Source organism: Ictidomys tridecemlineatus, chromosome 9 (genome assembly GCF_052094955.1).
Source record: "Ictidomys tridecemlineatus isolate mIctTri1 chromosome 9, mIctTri1.hap1, whole genome shotgun sequence".
NCBI classification, from domain to species: Eukaryota; Metazoa; Chordata; class Mammalia; order Rodentia; family Sciuridae; genus Ictidomys; species Ictidomys tridecemlineatus.
The window spans coordinates 47853106-47869455 of NC_135485.1; the positions used below are offsets into that span (position 1 = coordinate 47853106).

Here is a 16350-nt window from a genome sequence, read left to right on the forward strand (position 1 = left end):
ACAGACACTATTGACATACAGAAGACAATCAGAAACTATTTTTAAAATTTATATTCCAGCGGCCTGCGGACGAGCTCCGTGCAGCACCCTCTCCATCCACCAGTCACAGGACCGGCCAAGGCGGATCACAGCTGCGGGAGCTCGCGATGCGGCGGGGTGGAGGTCTTAGTGCCCGGCAGGGTTCGGGTGAGGACCTTGAAAATAGCTTCGGGGCATGCGCCACTGCAGCCGTTAAAAAACCCAAAACCGACGCCTGGGAGTGAGGAGCATGGAGGGATGGGGCAGGCGCACTGTGGGGCTTCGCACGCCGGGGCCAACGCTAAGAACCAGTACCGACGCCGAGAGCGCAAAACTTCCATGCGCAGCGCAGGAGAGCAGAAGGCGCAGTTGAATTGCTGCTGATTCTCAGATACAGAGCTTGAATGATATATCTGCATTTGTTCTCAACAAAACCTAGAAACAAGATGGAAGAAGAGAATGAACAGTGCAATAGTGTGATTGATGGTAATTTTGAAGAAGTTTGTCCTGAGAAAGTAATTAAGTTTAAACCTCCACTATACAAACAACGATACCAGTTTGTTAGAGATTTTGTGGATCAACATAAACCCAAGAAGGTTGCAGACCTGGGATGTGGTGACACAGAGCTCCTAAGGCTGCTGAAAATCTACCCATGTATTCAACGGCTTGTTGGAGTAGATATCGATAAGGAAAAATTGCAGTCAAATGGGCATCAGTTGTCTCCCTATTTGGGGGAGTTTGTAAAGCCCCGAGATCTGGATTTGACTGTTATCTTGTATCATGGCTCTGTTGTGGAGAGAGATTCTCGTTTGCTTGGATTTGACTTGATAACATGCATTGAATTAATAGAACATTTGGATTCAGATGATCTGGCTAGATTTCCCGAAGTGGTATTTGGGTACCTGTCTCCAGCCATGATTGTCATCAGCACACCAAACTCTGAATTCAACCCGCTATTTCCCACTGTGACCCTAAGAGATGCTGATCATAAATTTGAGTGGAACAGAATGGAGTTTCAGACCTGGGCCTTACAAGTGGCAAATCGTTATCATTACTCTGTGGAGTTTACTGGGGTAGGGGAACCACCAGCTGGAGCTGAGCATGTTGGCTATTGTACCCAGATTGGTGTCTTCCGGAAAAATAATGGGAAGGTAACAGAATTGTGCTTTCCAGAGCAGCATGATCAACATGTTTATGAAACTGTTTATAAGACCTCCTACCCGAGTTTACAGCAGGAGAAGATGCTCAAATTTGTATTGGTTGGGGAAGTGTTGATACTAGTGGAACGGCTGAGATTGAGACAACAGTGAATGCTGCGAGAACAGAAGGACTTGTGCAGTGACCCAGACAACACTGACTCTTCTGGTCCGCCCCAAGTAGTGTTGGGAGCAGTCTTCACAGAGGCTGAAGAAGCCAGGATAGAGAATTCTCCAAAACCCTTCTGTGAAGGAGATAAGTTTTTCCTACCCCTGCAAAGGCTCCTTGCTTATCCCAAAGTGCACCGCTTAGGTGTGACTGAGGAGAGGATGAGATCACTCATCGCAGACTCGGTGCAGCTGAGCAGTGATGGTTCTGCAGTCATGGATGACCTGTATAAATCTTGGGATTATCAGTTTGAAGATTATTGAGCCATCTGCGTTTCCTGAAGTTCAAGGACTCCGTGATAGTTGGGCTTACTTAGAATTTAAACTTTGTATTGTCATAATTCAAGTAACATTTTAAAAGTTTTAACACAAGACACTCCTAAACTGGTGGACAGAGGCGCCTGACTGCACTTTACCTGAGAAAGGTTTTAGGGTTTAACTAAATGCAGTGTGTTTTCCTTTATAAGTTGGAATTTTTCTTTGTGTTCTCAAGAATGAAGAAATTGGATATGGTGATGTACTAATTTTGAACTCACCCTTTTTTTGGTGTTAGAGCCATGTGTTGAAGTAGCATTAAAATTTTTTTAAAGTGATCAAATACACTGTTTAAAACTTAAAAAATAAAATAAAATAAAATAAAATAAAATTTATATTCCAGTAAAATAGAAAACCTCAAAGACACCAAGGAATTTCTAGAGGCATATGATCAAACCAAATGAGTCAAGAGTATACACAATATTTAAACAGTTCAATTTAAAGCAAGGAAAAACAAACCAAATAAGTAAAACCCAGGACCAGACAGATTCACAGCTGAGTTCTATAAGATCTACAAAAAAGAATTAATACCAATAATCCTCAAATTATTCCATTAAATAGAAAAAGGTAACTCATTCTATGAGGCTACTATCATCCTGATACTAAATCCAGGAAGAGACACATAAAGGAAAGAAAATTTCAGACCAATATTCCTGATGAACACTGATGCAAAAATTCTCAATAAAATTCTGGCAAATCGAATAAAAATAATATTTAAAACATAGTGCACCATGATCAAGTGGGGTCCATTCTAGGGATGCAAAGTTGGTTCAACATATGGAAATCAATAAATATAATTCATCACATCAATAGACTTAAAGATAAAAATCATATGATTATATCAATTGATGTATAGAAAGCATTTAACAAAATATAGGATGCTTTCATGTTCAAAACACTAGAAAAACAAGGGATAGTAGGAATATACCTTAACATTGTCAAAAGCCATCTATGCTAAACCCAAGGCAAACCTCAGTCTAAATGAAGAAAAATTGGATGAATTGCCTCTAAAAACCAGAACAAGTCAGGGCAGCCCTCTATCACCATTTATATTAAACATCATACTTGACAATATAGCTAGAGCAAGTAGAAGAAAGAAATTAAAGGAATATGAATAGGAAATGAAGAACTCAAACTATCACAGTTTGCCAATCACATGATTCTATTGTTAGAAGATCCAAAAAATTCAGCCAGAAAACTTCTAGAACTAATAAATGAATTCAGCAAAGTATCAGGATATAAAATCAATACCCACAAAATAAACATGTTCCTATGTATCAGTGAAAAATTTACTGAAAAAGAAATTTGGAAAATTATACCTATTTACAATAGCCTCAAAAAATAAAATAAAATAAAATACTTGGAATCAACAAAATAGGCAAAAGACCTCTACAATGAAAGCTACAGAACATTAAGAAAGAAATTTAAGAACACCTTAGAAGATGAAAAGATCTCCCATGCCCTTGGACAGGCAAAATTAATATTGTCAACAGGGCCATACATACTACCCAAAACACTACACAGATGCAATGTGATTCCAATTAAAATCCCAACATCATTTCTTATATAAATATAAAAAGCAATTATAAAATTCATTTGGTAAAATAAGAGACCCAGAATAGACAAAGCAATCCTTGGTAAGAAGAGTGAAGCAGGAGACATGATAATACCAGAACTTAAACTACACTATAATGTTATAGTAACAAAAATGGCATAATATTGACACCAAAATAGACATGTAGATCATTGGTCCAGAATAAAAGACACAGAGACAAACACACATAAATATAGTTATCTCACCTGAGACAAAGGCACCAAAAACATATATTGGAAAAAGATAGCCTCTTCAATAAATGGTCCTGGGAGAACTGAAAAGCGATATGCAGCAAAATAAAACTAAATCCCTGTCTCTTTTGTATGATGCACAAAACTCAACTCAAAGTGGTCCAAGGACCTTGCAATTAGACCAGAGACCCTGCACCTAATAGAGGAAAAAAAGTAGGCCCATATGTTCATCATGTCGAATTAGGCCCTGACTTCTTTAACAAGACTCCTAAAGAATATTTTATTTCAGAGAAATGAAATCAAGAGTTAATAATTGAGATGGATTCAATCTAAAAAGCTTCTTCTCAGTAAAAGAAACATTCAATGAGGTGAAGACAGAGCCTACATTTGGGAGCAAATTTTTGCCACATGCGTGTCAGATAGAACACTAATCTTTACGATATACAAAGAACTCAAAAAAACACCAAAAAAAACAAATATCTCAATCAATAAATGGTGCTAAGGAGCTGAACAGACATTTCTCAGCAAAAGATATATATTCAGTCAACAAATATATGAAAAAAAATGTTCAACATTTCTAGTAATTAAGGAAATTCAAATAAAAACTCCTCCAGGATTTTGTCTCACACCAGTCAGAATGGCAGTTATCAAGAATACAAGCAACAATAAGTGTTGGTAATAATGTGGGGGGAAATTCACACTCATACATTGCTGGTGGGACTGCAAATTTGTGCAACTACTCTGGAAAGCAGTATGGAGATTTCTTAGAAAAATTGGAATGGAATCATCATTTGACCCAGCTATCCCACTCCTTGTTCTATACCCAATTGACTTAAAATCATCATACTGTAGTAACACAGCCACATCAATATCTATAGCACCTCAATTCACCATAGCTAAACTGTGAAAACAACCTAGATGCCCTTCAACAGATGAGTGGATAAAGAAACTGCGGTATATGTACACAATAAATTATTACTCAGCATTAAAGGAGAATAAAATTATGGCATTTGCAGGTAAATGGATGGAATTGAAGAATATTATGCTATGCGAAGTAAGCCAATTCCCCAAAACCAAGCTCTGAATGTTCTATCTGATAAGTGGATGTTGATCCATAATGGGGGCAATATGGGAAAAGTGAATGACCTTTGACTGGGCAAAGGGGAGGGAGTGGTGGGGAAGGGGTATGGAGTATGGGGGAAGGAAACATGGTGGAATGAGATGGACATCATTACACTAGGTACGTGTATGACTGCTGCACATATGCTGCAATGCTACATCATGTACAACCAGAGAAACAAAAATCTGTGCTCCATTTATGTGCAATGATACAAAATGCATTTTACTGTCATATATACCTAATTAAAATAAATAAACTAATTAACTTAAAAAATACAGGAGGTATAAATTGTATATTGATACTTTATAATAATTTGTTTTATATGATTTTTGTAAATTTGACACCATGAAAGTTCATTTTTATAATGTCTTTGTGTGTAAAAATTGTGTACATACAGAAAAACAATGACACTTTCTCAGAAAATTGACATTTTTTAAAAATCTTCATTTGTGAAAGATAAAAATTTTGATACCTTGGCTCTTTGGGAGATTCCTTAAATGGAGGTGACTCATGGAAGTGTTCACTCAATCTCATTAAAGTACAGGACATTCATTACAGTATTTCAGGTTATTCCAGTTATAAAGTTGGATGCACACAATTACCAATCACAATGATATGTTTATACATTAAGCTTTTTGACTTATTTTTCTATAAATACTGTTCATCTATTAATAACTATCAAAACCACGTGACTATGGTTAGCATAACTGAGTGTTTATACTTGCAAAAATATGTTACTGCCTATTTTATTGTTTCACATGGCCTCAAGTATTCTATCATATTTTTATATTTGCCAAATTATCTCCCTTAAAAATGTGAATATATACATTTTAAATAATGTTTAAATTATTTTATATAGAATTTTTTTCAGATTTTTGAACTTTTGGAAATTTAGACTTAAGGGAATTCAATGTTTTGTGATTTCAATAATTTTGATTATGACTTTCAGATTATGTCTTTCAATATTAAAGACTAAATTTATATAGAAATTATTTATTATTTTTCTTTATCTGAGAAAGCGTCATTATTTTTCTGTATTTACACAATGTGTACACACAAGTGTTATTTAGCCTTAAATAACTAATTTAAGTAGTGAAATTATCTGTCTATAATACATCATTTTATAGTAAAAGTTTAAAGTATAATTTGTGTGTGTGTGTGGGGGGGCTTATGGGGATTGAACCCAGGGCCTTGTGCATATGAGGCAAGCACTCTATAACTGAGCTATATCCCCAGTCCTAAAGTATACTTTATATTGCAATTATTTTTCACTTTTTTCCTATTTGTGTCCTTGAGTAGACTGTTAACTCAGTGAGACAAAATATAAATTTATTTCCATGAGACTATCACAAGAGACTAGAGTGCACAGTGACAAGCAAACATGTACAGATGTAAAAATAAATGAATACAGGAATATATGAATAAATGAATAAATGAATTGAAAAAAACCAAATGATTGAAACTAGAAATAATAAATACATTAGTGAATATAAAATGTAAAGGAAATTTATAATTTTTGCCTAAATTTATGTAATGTTTTCTCTTCCAATTATTATTAAAAGAGAAGTTAGATGAAGAGGATAAAATTGTGTACAAGAAGTTTTTTTAATATTCTTTTATTCCAATGACTTCTTTTAGTGCCCACATGTGATTTGTAGCTCATAAATATAAGTAAAAATAGTCAAAATATTACCTAACATTTTATTTAATTCAACTTTGAGCATATGTATGCGTTCATGCTTTTGTTTGCATGTGTGAGTATGTGTAATGAGAGGTGAATATAGCTTGTTACCATTGATTTTCTCAACATGTATTATTCTAGAGATTATGTGTAATTAGTATATGACCACGCTAAAGGCCAAACAATGGATGAATTATTAGAAAATAAAATGTTGCTCTTTTAATGAAAATAAAAACAAATATAGGACAGTACTTGGCTTTTAATTCTGCCTGAACCTAAATCTGCTCACGTACAAACCCAGCTTGTTGATTGAGTTGTTTCATTAAAGATATGAAATGAGACATGTGAAACACTTGGGAGAACAGCAAGATTTAGAAGCAGTGAGTAAATTCAAAGAGATGATTTGAAGGTTATGTGGTAAAAGTTCAGTTTCTCCAAATAATTAGGGCTGTTGGGACTATTATAATGTTTAGTTTCTAGGTCAAATTAAGTTTAGTGCCTTATTCTCTCACCAAACAAAAAATAAAGTTAATAAATATTTTACAATGTAATCATTATCCTTTGGTAATCTGTCATCATATTTTGATTTTTTTTTCATACAGAAAATCTAAATTAAAAACTAAAGGAACTTGCACTATTAAACGTAAATATTTTGAATTTTCATTTTAAGAGGCTTATTTAATAATTTGATATACTTCTTAAATATTGTCTGTTTTGTTATTAGAATGCAATTAAATCATTTGTCATAAATTCATTGACATTCAAAAATTCTTTATCAAACAAAATTGGTTTCAAGAGAATGAAATCAAAATTGCTTTACCTAATAACTTTTTATCTAGAGTTGACAAACCTGCAGAAATGTCTCACTAGTTATGATCATTAAAAAGTAATTTTATTTCCTGTCTTGTTATTTTTGTGGGGATTGCACACTTTCAACTTCTTAGTCATTCTTCTTGGTTTAATCCTACTTTTGTTTTGAAAAGAGGGGACATGCAACAAAAGTTTAAAACATAACTGTAGAGGTTGCAACAAAAGTTTAAAACATAACTGTAGAGGTTAACAAAATTTTTCAAACAGCCAAGTACAACCTCTTGAGTTAAGATACAAAATGTTGTCAGAGCAGCCCCGAAGCCCTGTCAGACCTGAACACTTTCTTCTCCTGACAGAGATGATAGTTTCAGACACTTTTGATATTCACTTCCATCAACTACCACAATTTGCATCCTTTTTCAATGTTGTTTTGGTTATTGCTCAGCTGAAACTTTATTAAATGAAATCATACAACATATGTTTTGTGTGTTCTTTCCCCCCCTCAATATTGGGGTTTTAAAAGTTATTCTTGCTATTGTTTTAGTTATTTTTGATCTGTTGTTGTTGTTGTTTTATTGCAGAATTGCACCTTCTCCTATGAATATATTCTCTTGAAGAAAATTTCCCTTTTGCTTGTGTTTGTTTTCTTCTTCATTATATGACACAGTTTTATTTTAATTATAATCTTATCAATCTATTGTAAAGAAATCAAAAGGAGACAGAAGCAAGGTGCAGAGACAAAGTGGCTGCTCAGCTGAGCTGCCTGCTTTTTTTATACCAATAGGTTACTTTAGGTTACTGGCATCATTAATACATTATTGTTCATTGTATTATAAGGCAGGTTACAAACTTAGCAACACTATGCAGCTTATTCCTCAGTTACAATATGCAATATTAGGAGCTTTGTGTAGCTCTCAAGAAAGTCCATTGTTTAAAGTTACTGTTATGTGAACAGGTTCGGGAGCAGCAGAGATTGTTACAACATTGTGGTTGTGGAGCAAAAGAGTTGAGTTCCTTTATTAATAGGAATATATATCCCAGTATATTACATCGAGTGCATTTTGCATACCATTTAAAAAAGTGTTCACATTGAAAAACCTAACCAATTCAGATGTTTTAAAAACTTAATTCTGAAGAATGTGTTGTTGTCTTGTGGCTTTTTTGTTTTTCCCATATAGATATTAGATTGTATCAGTGAAATACATTGAAAAGATTGCTTGTGTTTTACTGCACTGCAATTTTGCCTTTTTCATAAATTTTCTGTCAATACATAAATAGGTCTGATCAGTGGAATACTCTTGCTTTTTGCATCTCTGTATTTCTTGATACCTGGGGGAGGAAAAAAACACTTTATTTTGCATTTCAATAAATATTAAAATTAGTATATCAATTTACAAAAATGATAATTTTATTTAGATTGATTTATATCTATAGATCAATTTAGGAATTTATGAACTGGAGTCCTCTGATCCATGAATGTCTTATATTTCTTATTATTTGTTAAATTTCACTTACTTTCTCTCAGCAGGATTTTTAGTTATCTTCAGTGTTTGACCTGATACTTGTTAAGATATAGACAGTTCATTTGAATTTTCTATGATTTTGTTAAAGGAAAATAATTTTTTCTTTCCCAATTATTTGTTAGTGCCCTGGAAAGTTAATTGATATTGTATATGTATTTTATATCTAATTACATAATTGAATTTCCTTATATTTTACCTAGGGTCTTTGTATAGCTATTTTTTAGCATTTATTATGTATTATATTTTAACAATAGTGAATAAACATAATTTCTGTCTTTTTTCAAAATGCTTTGGAATAAATAACATTTCTTTTTCTTGAATTACTGTAACTCCAGAATTTCTGGTGTATGTAGGATTGTAGTGATATTCACATATGATATTCCTAACTAAAAAAAAAAAGAAAGGTTTAAATGGTTTAACAGTTATTTTGTAGGTGTTTAAGAAATATGCCATGTAGTTTTAAGCAAATGGTCCTATAGCTTATAGCTCTCTTTTTAAAATCATAAGTAGATTGCAAATATTGTTAGCAAAATTTTTCTGCTTCAATGGTGAAAGTTTGTCTTCAATTCTATCACATCACCTTAGAGATCCTGAAATAAAATCAACTTGATCAACATAGATTACTATTTGGTATACACATGTGAATTCAATTTCTGATCATTTTATTAGTTTCAGATTTATGTTCATGAGACAGAGTAGTTTTTTCTTTTAATTTCCTTATTAAGAATTTACATAAAGTTTATGCTAACAGAATAAAATAAGGTACTAGTGCCTTAAAATATGGCACTAATATCTTTTCAACTATAAAACTTAAGTTGTTTATTCTTAAATGCAAAAGGAACTCATAATCGGAGTTATGTTGCATCTGATGTTATATGTATGTGTTATGGTTTGGTTTATAAATGTTCCCTGAAAGATCCATACACTAAAGTCTTGGTCACCAGTCTTATATAAAACTATTGGGAGGTGGTTCCTAATGGAAGTAGATTAGGTCATTGGGGACATGCCCTCAAATGTGATATTGAGATGCCAGTTTCTGTTATTTTCAAACTTTGTTTCCTGGGTACTATGAGATTCACTGTTTTTCTCCATCATGCACTCTTTGCCCTTATATTCTGCCTAACCATTAATGAAACAAACCAACCATGGACTGAAACCTCTAAAGCTAAGAGTCCAAATAAACCTTTCATCCTTTTAAGTTAATTCCTTCAATATTTAGTCAAAGTAACAGGCAGCTGATTATCATAGTATGGAAACTATTTTAATTATGTTTAAAAATTTTCTAGCTATTACCAGAGGTATTTTTGTTGTGTCATTTTAATAATTAAATTTTCCTAAGTATTCTAACTAAATAAAAGTAGAAACATTTGCCACATGGTTTATAAATTCTATTATCTTTATTGAAGTGAAATGTACTCACATCACTTTACCATTTCCAATACTTGACTATTTGGGTCTTTCTTTTTGTGATCTATATAAATATTTCTAGAGGTACATCAATTTGTCTTTTTTTTTAAAATGTCAATCTAAAGTTTTGTTTTCATATGACAAAAAATATATATTTTTCCCAGATCAATATCAAGGAACTTTTACCCTGTGCTTTCTTCTAGGAGTTTTACAATTTCAGGTCTTATGTTTATGTTTTTAATCCATTTTGAGTTGATTTTTATAACAGTGTAAGTTATCCAGTTTATCCTTTTGCACATGAATATATAATTTTCTTAGTACCTTTAATAGTGGAGATTCTTCTTCCCCCTCATGTCTTCTTCCCCATCAAGCCTTGTTGAATATTAGCTGATTAGATATACTTGGGTTTATTTCTGGGTTCCCTATTCGGTCACAGTCATCCACATGTTTACTTTATGCCTGTATCAGACCATTTTAACTATTGTACCTTTGTGATATAACTTGCCCTCAGGAAGTCTGATGCATTCAAGTTTTTCTAAGGATTGTTTTGTCAACTTGGTTCTAAATGAGGTCTAGTAGGTCTGTACTCAAAGAAAATAAAATCAGTAACTTGTAGAATTGCCACAGTCTGGCTGGGCACAAATAATCGTGAGGTCACGGGCCACTTGTAGATTCAAGCAGGAATGAACTTTATTTGAGAACCCAAGTGAACTCCACGCGAACTCAATGGGAACTCAACGGGAACTCCAGGAGAACTCAAAAGTAGCGGCACCCGAGGTAGCAGGAGGCACCCTATTGCCGGACAGCAGAGGTCCATATACACAACTGAATACACAGCCTGCCCCAATCCAGCATCATCCAGGTACAGCAATCAGCCATCATCCCAATAATTTTACACAGCTTAATTTAACCATCATCATCCTAATGGCTCGCTGGAGGTGCCCCTCAACCACTCCTTCTGGCAAAATGCCAGGCGCCATCCTGACTTGGTTGTGGCTCTCAACATAGAATTACCTATACTCTTGTGATTAGTACAGCATTATTCATAATAAACAACATAAGAAATAAAATAGTTGTCTACAGACAGATGAATGGATACAGAAATTGTAGGTTGTGTGTATGCATGTGTACACATGTATTTGTGTGTATATGGATAAATAGATAATTGATAGAATCATGATAAAATATTCAGCTATAAAAAGTAATACTATTATTTAAACAACATGGTTTAATCTGATGAACATTAAACTAAATAAAATGAGACAGACACAGAAAAAGTAATATTTTATGAGCTCATTTATATATGGAATCTAAAGAAAAGTAAAATATATAGAAACAGTAGAACACAAGTGGCCATAGGGTGGGAGTAAGAAGAAATGAGATAATAATTTTCAAAGGTTACAGACTTGTATCTGTGTTGTAAAATGAATAAGACTGGAGATCTAATGTACTTATTTGGACAATGTTAATACTACTATTTTAGTATTATAGTTGAAATCATGCAATAAAACAAAAATACATACAGATGTACACATACCCTATATATATGAATGTATTATATATATGTATACATATATATGTGTGTGTATATATATATATATATCTTGAATAAATAGAATAAAATAAAACCATGCATATACTAAGGTAAAACTAGAAAGTAAATAAAAGTGGATTTTTTGGGGGGGTGCTAGGGATTGAACCCATAGCCTTGTGCATGCAAGGCAAGCACTCTACCAACTGAGCTATATCCCCAGTTCCTACAATAAGAGAGGTAAATAGGGAGCCTACATCCTGGGAACAAATTTTTATTCCTCACACTTCAGATAGAGCCCTAATATCCAGAGTATACAAAGAACTCAAAAAATTAAACAACAAGAAAACAAATAACCCAATCAACAAATGGGCCAAGGATCTGAACAGACACTTCTCAGAGGAGGATATACAATCAATCAACAAATACACAAAAAAATGCTCACCATCTCTAGAAATCATAGAAATGCAAATTAAAACCACTCTAAGGTACCATCTCACTCCAGTAAGATTGGCAGCCATTATGAAGTCAAACAACAACAAGTGCTGGTGAGGATGTGGGGAAAAGGGTACACTGGTACATTGCTGGTGGGACTGCACATTGGTGCAGCCAATTTGGAAAGCAGTATGGAGATTCCTTGGAAAGCTGGGTATGGAACCACCATTAGACCCAGCTATTCCCCTCCTCAGACTATTCCCAAAAGACCTAAAAAGAGCATACTACAGGGATACAGCTACATCAATGTTCATAGCAGGACAATTCATAATAGCTAGACTGTGGAACCAACCTAGATATCCTTCAATAGACAAATGGATTAAAAAAAAATGTGGCACATATACACAATGCAATATTACTCAGCACTAAAAAGTAACAAAATCATGTCATTTGCAGGGAAATGGATGGCATTAGAGCAGATTATGCTAAGTGAACTCAGCCAATCCCTAAAAAACAAATGCGAATGTCTTCTTTGATATAAAGGGGGTAACTCAAAACAGAGCAGGGAGGAAGAGCATGAAAGAAGATTACCATCAAACAGGGATGAGAGGTGGGAGGGAATGGGAGAGAAAAGGAGAATTGCATGGAAGATGGAAGGAGACCTGCATTGTTATACAAAAATACAGATAAGAGGGTGTGAGGGGAAGGGGGAAAGAGAGAGAGAGAGAGAGAGAGAGAGAGAGATAGATATGAGTTATGGTAGATGTGGTAGAGAGAGGAAAGAGGAGGGGAGGGAAGGGGAGGGGAGGGGGAATACAAAGGGCAGACACTAGTATGGCAGTATGTATGAAAGTGGCTGTATAACCAATGTGATCCTGCAATTTGTACACGTGGGAATAATAAGAATTCATACAACATTTGAATCAAATGTATGATATATGATGTCAAGATCAATGTAATGTTTTGAGCAACTAATAAATTTCTGATGTTTAAAAAAAAGAAAGTAAATAAAAATATTCAGTTATTTCCTGGTCATGTTTATGAGAAATAAAATGAGTTGAGAAGTCATAAATATCCAAAACCTTTCATATAGTTTATTTCATTAACATGGAAACAAAGTTAAAGTTGGATACTTTTTATCAAAAAAAGCAGTCAATTTTATTTTATTTTATGAACTTTTTTAATAATTCCATTACAAATTTATCAGCATAGTTTTTCCTTTTGTTACAGCTAAAATATTTTCATCATGATTTCTAAAATGTTTGCTGCTTTGAGAGTTTTTTTGTCCATGTAGTACAGAACTTTTGTAAATTATGTTTGCTGTGAATTCTTTGGTGATTACCAAAGGCAGAGCTGGTTACAGTTTTAAAATATCAGAAAAAAAAAATCTTACATTTGCCTGTATCTTTCCATACTTTTGAAAAATCATATACTAAGTGATATTAACTTGTAGCTTAACAAGCTAGGTCAGAATAAATCCATCCATTGAATTTCAATCATTTAATTTTTCATCTAATAATTTTTAATTGACTTTTTTGCCTACAGTGCTGAATATGGGATTTCAAAATTTTTCCTCAAATTGTCATTAATTCATATTAATTAAAAATGCAGAAGGCATTCTTCCATGTTTGTAATTTGTTGACTTGTACCAGTAAAAGTCATCAATTATACTACCAGGTATTAAATAATTCTATTTACCTTATTTTCAAAGTATCTATTATTCTTAATAAAATATTAATTTAATATAGAAAACCTTATTTTAACTTCATGACTATGAAACTACAGTGTAATACTAATTTAGATATCAAGTACATACTTTAAAAATGCATGTAATTCTGTATTTAAAAATAAATATTTTATTTAATAGAAACTCAGAATGCTGCAGTATTTATGGCATGAGATGAAGGTTTAATAAATCATTTCAATTATTTATTGCCTTAAACTTCTTAACTTTGGAAAAGCAATGTAAATTGATAGGTATTTGCAGTTTACAGAAGGGGAAACACAGATATATTTATAAATGCATCCATTCTATTTGCCCCAAAATATTAATCAGATTTATTATATTACTAAATACACATGTGATATACATTAGGAATTTGTTGAGGAAAAGTTAATATCACTTGAGCTTGCATTAGATTGCTTGTTGTACATTCTGAAATTTCCAAGCCTTGGGCTTTTTTTAGATTGTTGCTAATATGTTGGCTTGGCCACCTAACTCTACCTAGATTCCTTCACATTGATTTCTGTGATGGTAGTAGAATCATCCTCAAATTATTACTAATTTTAACATTCTATCCTTAATTCTCAGTTCTCCTTTTTAATGATATTTCAGACTTCCCAATGTCTTTAGTTAAAGGTGCTTACTTGTCATTTCTGAATATACATGGATATATCATTTCTAACTACAATTAAGCATTCAATGTTATTCCTGGGGAAGGCAATCACTGATGAAACACTTGGATCTTCTTGAAGTTGTTAAACTGTTAGCAAAGAGTGTCCAGGCATAGAAGTATGAGAAGATATAGAATGTTCAAAGAATTTAACACTAAGTGTGCATAATGTGTGCATGTGTGACTGTGTGCCAGTATGTGAATTATTGCATCATTGTGCAAATGTTAAGGTGTATGACTCATGAATGGAAAGGAGGGAAGTCTTTGACATGGGGGGAGCTAGGATTCTTCAAGCTGGGCCAGATTTGTGGATAGATAGAGGAGCCCTTAGAGGTAGGCTGCCTACGACTCATCTTGAAACATTTAAGTATTTTGCAATGAAAATGGAGAACAGATAGTGAAATTGAGATATAGTTTAAAGGTCCAATAAATTAATTTTCTACTTAACCAGCTGTGAGAAGTTAGAAAATAATAGAGGATAGAACTTTAGTTTTCTGTTTCAGGTGAATATAAGATAGAAAACAGAGGATAAGTGACAATTAGAAAAGGTAGTGCTTGATGATGAATATAGTACATTCACAAAAATCTCAAATGGCAAATTAAAGATTGAAGGTATTCCTTACGTATTTGCTCCACTTTCTCAGTTTGAATTTTTCTTTTTTACAAGAACACATTCTGATTTCCATTCCATTTTACTGGAACCAGAAATGCTAAAGAAACCAATAAATCAGATATATATTTGCATTTGGTTAAAAGTTACAGTCATACAATCTATGGAAGGAATATAATGTCTATAGAATTTGTGATTATTGTATATTAATGTCAGGGAATAATTCCTTATGTTCTTAACCAATTGCTCAGATATAATTTTTAAAAAAGATAGAACACTAAGAGTCTCAAATTTCAATACACAAATTTGTATGAATGCCCGAAACCATTTTATTTATTTATTTATTGATTGATTGATTGATTGGTACTAGGGATTGAACCTAGGGCACTCAACCACTGAGCCACATCCCCAGCCCTTTTATATATTTTATTTAGAGACAGGGTGCTGAGTTGTTTAGTGCCTCACTAAGTTGCTGAGGCTGGTTTTGAATTCTTGATCCTTCTGCCTCAAATTGCTGCCTCCTGCCTCCCAAATTGTTGGGATTACAGGTGTATGCCACTGTGGCCAATCTGAAACCACATTTTATCCTACCTTTTCTTTGAATTTTGACTTGAATTTTTATTTTATGTACAGAAGAAGTGTAGAATGACGACTTGTACAGATTTAATTTAGTGGGTTTTTTAATATTTGTGATTTTAACCACTACATTGGATCAAAAGTAGTTCATATCAGACTTTGCTAATGAATAATGTTAATAGATGTAATAAGAGTTTATTAGGCATCACATCACAACTTTTAAGAACTAGGAGTGGAAACCATTTGCGAATTAATTGGACAGCATATACAAAAGAATGAGCTATTGGTTGCTTAGATGGAATCCTGAGTTGTGCCAAATACTTGCTTTGAGACTGGTTAATTGAAGCAGGTGCTCAGTATGCAGAACCTTGGGGAAGACAAATATGAGTTTAAATTTTGATTATGCACTAAGTATATTCTTTGAAGATTATTAGTTTTGTAAGGGTTTACTTGTAGTGCAAAGTTATATGTACATATGAAGAATTTTTAAAAACTGTACCTTAATGTAGGATCAAAAAGAAACCACCAATGACTCTCAAACATTTGAACTTTGGGAAAACTTTCTATTTTATGTAAATTGTGGCAATAAACATTTCTTATATTGCTGTTATTGAAGGTATATGAATTCAAATTAAATTTGTTGTGTAGAATCTTAGAACTCATTTCTAAGTGTTAAAATATTTAAAATTTAATATAATGTGGGATTTTTAACAATTCAGAAGCAATAATAGAGACTTCTAAATCAGATTAGCAAATATACAAAAGAAAAAAATTTGTAAAAT

General features: G+C 33.1%; 1 pseudogene; it reads left to right on the forward strand.

The window, feature by feature from the left end:
- Positions 1-309: 309 nt before the first annotated feature.
- On the forward strand, positions 310-1980 carry LOC144366691 (small RNA 2'-O-methyltransferase pseudogene; annotated as a pseudogene).
- Positions 1981-16350: the final 14370 nt, after the last annotated feature.